The sequence below is a fragment of the Leopardus geoffroyi genome, chromosome C1, assembly GCF_018350155.1.
Source record: "Leopardus geoffroyi isolate Oge1 chromosome C1, O.geoffroyi_Oge1_pat1.0, whole genome shotgun sequence".
Lineage (NCBI taxonomy): Eukaryota > Metazoa > Chordata > Mammalia > Carnivora > Felidae > Leopardus > Leopardus geoffroyi.
In genome coordinates this window covers 156,942,467-156,949,954 of record NC_059328.1, presented here as the reverse complement: position 1 = coordinate 156,949,954, position 7,488 = coordinate 156,942,467, and the positions used below count along the sequence as shown (strand labels likewise).

Sequence of the window (7,488 nt, the reverse complement as noted above, 5' to 3'; positions counted from 1 at the left end):
GAAGAATAATTTTTTAAGATTTCTTTACTCTCCATTTTCATTCTGAAAATTAAAAAAATGGATTTCCCTTTGGGGTTGGAAATTCCACAAACAATATCCTCGGAAGACTTATTGTATATTCAAAGATAAGTGGAGAAACATATAACCATAATGAATAAACCCAAACTCCAACATCAGACCATGTTAGGGGCCTACAGGGTCAAAACTGCAAATGCTAAACCTCCAAAGGTCAAAAGATTTATTAAACAACAGTATTTTCTTTGTTTTGTTAGTTACTTTATTGAGAATAACCATTCTTTGACATTTACATTTCAACAAAGTTTTCCTGGAGGCCTTTACCCTTGAATAAACTTGTCAAAGTCCTACCCTTCATACAACTTTCAGAAGCACTAAAATAATAGCCGTTTTACATTTTACTTATCTTTCTTTCTTAATCAGGAATGACGACTTGGTACAGAGGAAAAAGCCCAGCAGACTGGGAGGCGGTGAACTCAGTGGTTTAGTTCCTGCCTTGGCCTGGATTGAGTCCCTTGACTTTGAAATGCTGAAGTAATTTGTAAAATGAGGTTCTTACAGGCACATAATCTCTAATGCCCCATTTTTTAAAATATCTTTTTTTAATCTAAATCCATTTACACACTAATGGATTGCAGAATAGGAAGCAGATGACCTTAAAATAAATGCTTTAAAAATCACTTTCTATTTTTTTCTCACTGACTTTATTTCTCAGAGCATTTGTGAACCTGAAAGCGTTGCTTAATGAGCCATAAATAAAATTCAAACCACAAAATTTTGAGTTGCTTATAAGCAAAATATCCACAACGACCAAGATGTTTCAAAATACTTTCCTTATTTTCATAAAAACTACCAATTTACAGAACCATATGCTAAGTAATGTAACTAAATCCCTATAAAACTGTGAAGCTTTCTAAGACCAGCCCAGGAAACCACAGAAGAGGAATAAACATGATCTTTTAGAAAAAAAATCAATTATTAAGTACAATCATGACAATATCCAGAAAGGAAATACATTTTCTTTTTAAAAATTTTTTGTAATGTTTATTTTTGAGAGAAAGAGAGACAGAGCACAAGTGGGGAAGGAGCAGAGAGGGAGGGAGACATAGAATCTGAAGCAGGCTCCAGGCTCTGAGCTAACAGCACAGAACCCAACGTGGGGGTTAAACTCACTAGCCGTGAGATCATGACCTGAGCTGAAGTCAGACACTTAACCAACTGAGCTGTCCAGGTGCCCCAGAAATATATTTTCAATGCTACACAATTTAAACATTTCAAGGCTTTTCCACAGAAGACAAAGTAAGGCTGATGGTACAACCTGGTTCTGAAGTACATGTATTAATACAGATAGGTGAAATACCGAATTAAAGTGGCCAAGTGGTGTCTTCCTAATGACCACCAAGCTAACTTCTAAGTGGAGTGTGTGTGTGTGTGTGTGTGTGTGTGTGTGTGTGTGTGTGTGTTTGTGGGGGAGGGCGTTGTTTGTTTTTCAGTGCCAATCTAATCAATGCCTTGACTTATCTCCTTCTTGAACCAGGCTCTCCTAGGTAACATGTCGGGCACCTACCTCTGATATTCTTTTTACTTTCTAAACAAGTACCTACCTCTATTATAACATCTCTAAATTCCTTGGTGGCAGGAATTACATCTCAATTTTAATGACAAATAGAACCAACTTGACAATAAATTATATTATATTAAAAAAATGACAAATAGAACCTTTGTTAACCAGACAAGGAGATCAAATAGGACTCAGTGAGAAACCCACTGTAAGGAATAGCCAATTTCTTGTGTTATTCGGCAAAATCTGTCAGGGGACTCAGTGCATTTCTCAAATAAGAAACCAGGGACAGTGGGTTGCCTCACTGAGCAGGACCACAAATGTGATTGCCATGCAGCCATCACATTTAAGTGCACACAACCATCCTAGCCCAGTGTGGAGCTCTGGTGTTAGGATGGAACAGTTAGTTGGTCCTTCACAATTGCATTCAAGGCACAGTTTGCTTCCCTCAGCTGACTGATTCTTTGTTTACTCATTTCTATGAATCCTTTGATCATGAATATGATGACTATATGTAAACTTTGAAAATGGGCATGTAATTGTCAACTAATTTCATAATATACTCATTTCCATTCAATATGTTCAATTTGATTTCATCCAGGGCAATTTTTAGAATCTCTCACATCTGAGTCACTCAATTAAGGCAATATCTATTATGAAAGCAATGCATGGAACACCACCAGCACCACTAATTGCTCAATATTATGAAGCCCTTACTGTATTCAACATGCACCATACAAAGTAATTTATGTGCATTATCTCATCTAATCTTTGTAATAACCCCATGTATTAGGAGTCACTATACCTGATTTTGTAGATTACAAAACAGAGGCCCAGAGATATTAAGTAATTCCCCACAGTTAACTCAGATTAAGTAATCATTGTTGTGAAGATTTCTCAACTCTTGATCAAAGAGATGGACAAGTCTTCCTGAAAAGTGTTAATGGCAATAAAAGCCTGCTATACAACATTGTTTTTACTTATGTTCCCATTTATTTCATGGTTTCGTGGTTTCTCAGCATTAAATGAAAACCTATAACGTGGATGATATTCTTGTCTCTTGATCCTAGGTTATTCAACATTGACCTTGATTGTGAAATAGTTTGACTATTTTATTATGTGTGGGATCGGGCAATGTGGGGAACGTCTATAGAACAAAAATATCACCTGGTTTCTGTTCATAGTTGAAAAGACAAACACATAGGAAACAGTGGAAAATCTGTTTGATAGCACGGAACTGATCGCTCTATGTGTGAATACTAATGTAAGGCTGAGGCACTTGGCAAGTTTTAATAAAGGAAGTAGTGCAACATAATCACCATAGTAACCATCATATATTGAGCACCTACTGCATGTCAGATGCTATGATAGGTGGGTTTTTTTTTTTCATAATTGAAGTCTTTCTATTTTATGTACAGTGAGTTAGCATTAAGGTAGGTATCTTGGATATCTGCCGTTAATGTAGGGAACTTGGATGCCCCATTCAAGGAGGCTTACTTAATCCATCTTAATGGAGCCTATGTTCTTGGTGCACTGATGGAAACACTGGTGGTACATATTGAGGCTATATTTCTGGATCAGTCCATGCCAGTTTGAGTTGGCCTGGCAAGAAGGAGAGCCTGGCCAAATTTACTCCTATGGCTCCAGTAGAATTCCTGGTGACCCATCTTACTTTCAGGGATGCAATGAGGCAAAAAGTGTGATAGGTATTTTATATGCACAGTCTTCTCACCAGCCTTGACAGGTATATACCATTTTTCACATTAACCAGTGAGACTAAGAAAGTTTAAATCATTTGCCTAAGGTAATACAACTAGTGAGACGCAGGGCTGGGATTTGAATGTTGCTCTGTCCCACTCCATAATGTGTTAGGTTTTTGAAACATGTAAACAAAAGTGTGGCAAAGATAACTCTTTATTCCTGGTGTCCATTTTCTCCTTCTTTAGGAGTAGAGAGAAACTTCAAATTGTAGTTGAGCACATGGATACCAGTTAAATTCTACTTTCCATCATCTCTTTGCAATAAAATGTGGCTATGTGCCTGTAGTTTAGTCAGTGGGACATGAGCTAAGGTATGTGTGTAATTTCTTAAAAGAATAACTACACAACCTTCATTTCCCCTGCATCCCTTCCCTCAGCTGGAATGTGGGTGGGATGGTGGGAGCTAGGGAAGCCATCTCAAGTCCTGAGATGAAAACTGCATGTGGAGAATGGGGGGAGGAAGAGAGGTTCCCAGCACCACTGGCCTTGCAATATCAGCCCTGGAATCATTATGTTTTGTCTTATGTAAGAAAGAAGTGGCTTTTGGGGCACCTGGGTGGCTCAGTCAGTTGAGTGTCTGACTTCTGCTCAGGTTGTGATCTTCCAGTTTGTGGGTTTGAGTCCTGCATCAAGTTCTGTGAGGACAGCTCAGAGCCTGGAGCCTGCTTTGGATTCTGTGTCTCCCTCTCTCTCTGCCCCTCCCCTGCTTGTGCTCTGTCTCTGTCTCTCTCAAAAATAAATAAACATTAAAATAATTTTAAAAAAGAAATAGCTTTTTAAAAAAATAGCTTGTTTAAATCACTTGTCATCTCATATTTAATACTATAGGGACCTCTATCTGAAAGAGTTCATCAAGTGGGGCAATCAAGAATAAGAGGCAAAGCAGTGATAAACATAAGGATGTTGGAAAAAAAATTAAAGCCAAGAGTGCACTGATAAACAGAAAAAGATATTCTTTGATGCATAAGGGGGTCAGGTTATGAAAGGATTTCCTTGGTGGGGCTAAGGATGTACATTTGAGTACACAAGAGCAACTGAAAGACTTTTGAGCAGGGGCTTGTATATTTATTAACCCACCAACTCCCATGCAAATGCATGTTGATTATCAATTCTGTGTGATATAACAAAAACTTTTCCTCAAAGATTAACCCATGGTTAAAGATAACCAATAATTAATAATTTGGGGAATAACCAGTAACAGATAGCCAGGAAACAGGAATGAAAGTTAGGAGATTATTTAATAATCTAGATACAAATTCTATCTACTTGGGGAGGGGTACCGATATACATATTAGAAGCTTTCACCACAGAGTGAATTCAATTCAAGAATAAGAAAGAAGATGACATATTATTGGAGTGTAAAAACGACTCTGACTTGGATAATAAGAAAACATTCTAGAAGAAACAATGCCTAATTTGATACCTACAGAGTGAGCAGGAGCAAATCAGCTGAGGAGAGAAGAGTTATATGGAAAAGGATTAAAAAAAATTTTTTTTAACGTTTATTTATTGTTGAGAGACAGAGAGAGATAGAGAATGAGCAGGGGAGGAACAGACAGAGAGGGAGACAAAGAATCCAAAGCAGGCTCCAGGCTCTGAGCTGTCAGCTCAGAGCCCGATGCGGGGCTCGATCCCATGAACCATGGGGTCATGACCTGAGCCGAAGTCAGTTACTTAACCAACTGAGCCACCCAGGCACCCCTGGAAGAGGATGTTTTGAGTGGAGGTCATGTGAGACATCTTGGCTCATTCTGAGATCAAAAGCAAGTCAGTAGAATCAATATAGAAAGTGTTGGGCGATACTTGAAGAGCTTTCAGATGAAGTTCTGTGAATAGAGAAATTTAGGAAGAGAGAAGGAGAAAACTAAGGTCCAATTCTTCGGCAATAAAAGTACTGGTTAGCAAGACAGAGAGGAATAGATGAATGTGGCTGTATTAGTTTGTTTTTTTTGCCATTCTTCTCATTAAAAGGTACAGCCTGTGGCCCCTTACCTTGAATCTGGTGACTTGCTTTTACCAATAGAATGTGGTGGAAATGTCACTGGACGATTTTCAGACCTAGACCTTGGAAGGTCTTATTGCTTCCATTTTTGTCATCTCAGAGGCCTACTCCACCAAGCCTGATACGCTGATGGAAAGAAAGGCTCAGCCAACCTTAACTAGTTCCAGTCATCACAGATAAGATAACCAGTTCCAGACATCACATCCAGAGATGTGAATGAGGCCAACTTGGATGTTCCAGTCTCAGCTGAGTTCCTAGTAAACACAGCTGTATAACATATCCTAGCCAACATCACATGGAAAAAAAAAATCTAGTTAGACCAGATAACTGATAGTATTGTGAGAAAGAATTGCTATGTTGTTTTAAGTCTCTGTGTTGGTTTGTTATACAGCAGTAGCTAACTGATACAGTGGAAGAAACTAAAATCTAGGAGGGGAAGAGGTAAATCAGAATCATGTAGTCTTGTGGAAGCAGAGGAAAAAGACTATTTCAACTAGGGTACAATCTATAGTGTCGAATGTAGGAAAGAATCAGACAGCATCTCACATTAAGAAATTATAGGCATTATCTGTAATGCCAATTACAAAGTGAAATATCTAAACTTGTCATTACTGTAGTCAGTTAATAAAAGGGCATTTTCTTTTTTTGGCCTACTGAGTTTACCATCACTGTGAAAATTCCTTTCTCCCAAATTGTAATACCGTTTTCAAAAAGGAACACAGATAGAGCATCCTATAGCATACAGTCTTTTTCTTTATTTGCCACTCTTCATAAAGCTGGATGAAGCTTAAAGTTCTATTGATTTCCTTATCTGTTCAAGGCTGCTCAAGTTCACTCATAGCCTTCCACAAGGGTCTTAAACAAGAAATAAGCCCAACGGTCTGTGCCTTTTAAGTATCAGGTTTCTGCTTCCTATACTTACAGACCATCATGCTCATTAGCATCTGGTGCAACATCTACTAATATCTCTTTGTTTGTTTGTTTCCATCTCCCACTGATTTCAAGTTGGTATTCAACTGTGAGTCTGGTACTTAAAAAAAAAAAAGCCTCTTGAAACGACTGAGGTTAGATAAGCATTTACCCATACTCTCTACAGGGTTTTGCACCAGGACCTTGGGCACTGTTGTGTTGTGAATCTCATTTGGCTTACCAAGATCTTAATGCGCCCACTGAGAGCCCCAGACAATTCAATCACAAGTTCAGCAACCCCTTACGCTGCTTTTGCTTCCTTAAGGGCTATAATTTCCCTTATCATGCTGTCAGTCTGCACTATTGCAGACTTCCTTCCTTTTCTTGGCTCATCAAACTGGTTGGAAATTGGCCTGAATTGCATATGTAAGGAAACTGGAAGAAGAGCCTGTATCATCGGTTTTCTCTTCGATTACCCATGGGCTATGATGTCTTTACTGAGTTCAGATAGCAGAGCCCAATTATCTAAAAAACTAAGATACTTATTTTCTTTTAGTATCATTTATTTATAGTTATGTTATCAACTAGATGACACTTGGCATTTGATTTTTATGATTTGAGGTAATTTTAAAACTCTTGAACAGTTCTATTATTTTTAAGTTTTTACTAATCAGAAATGTATCTAATCCCATTAAAGTGAAAATATCTGTTTAAGTGCAAAGACATAAAATTTAAACTACAGGGCACTTATAAAGCTTGTACCAACTGCGTTAATAATAAGCACACTTTGGTTCTCAAATCGCCTCATTGGGAAGAAAAAAAGAGGGAATTGTGCTGAGTCCTAAAATTTTTTAAAATGAGTATGCATGCTCTTTTTATTATAAAGTAATACATAGTTATACATACTACCATTATGAAAATTATGCCATATGGATATGATGCAAGGTAGACTCTAAGTTTGTGGTTAAGTAAGTTACTCCAGAGACCATGGAACAGAAAGGGTCACGGACCAAAATAAATGCTTGAGTCACTCAGACCATTAAGTCATTTTAAATACTTAGCAAGAAGAAAGAGGCAAGAGATGTGATAGGAAAAGGGAAAGTAGAGTAGGAGTCTTCTGCCTAAATTCTGGATTATGTAATGATATAAATACCATCTTTCTCCTGCTGATGCTGATGTGGTTATGAGGAGCACAGGTGATGTTTGAGCAAAAGGGCTTGGCAGATGGAAGGTGCCTACAC

The 7,488-nt window shown here is 37.9% G+C and overlaps 1 pseudogene; it reads right to left on the bottom strand.

Moving 5' to 3' along the window:
* Nucleotides 1-1,849: 1,849 nt before the first annotated feature.
* LOC123599022 lies at nt 1,850-3,957 on the bottom strand (annotated as a pseudogene).
* Between the last annotated feature and the right edge of the window lie 3,531 nt (nt 3,958-7,488).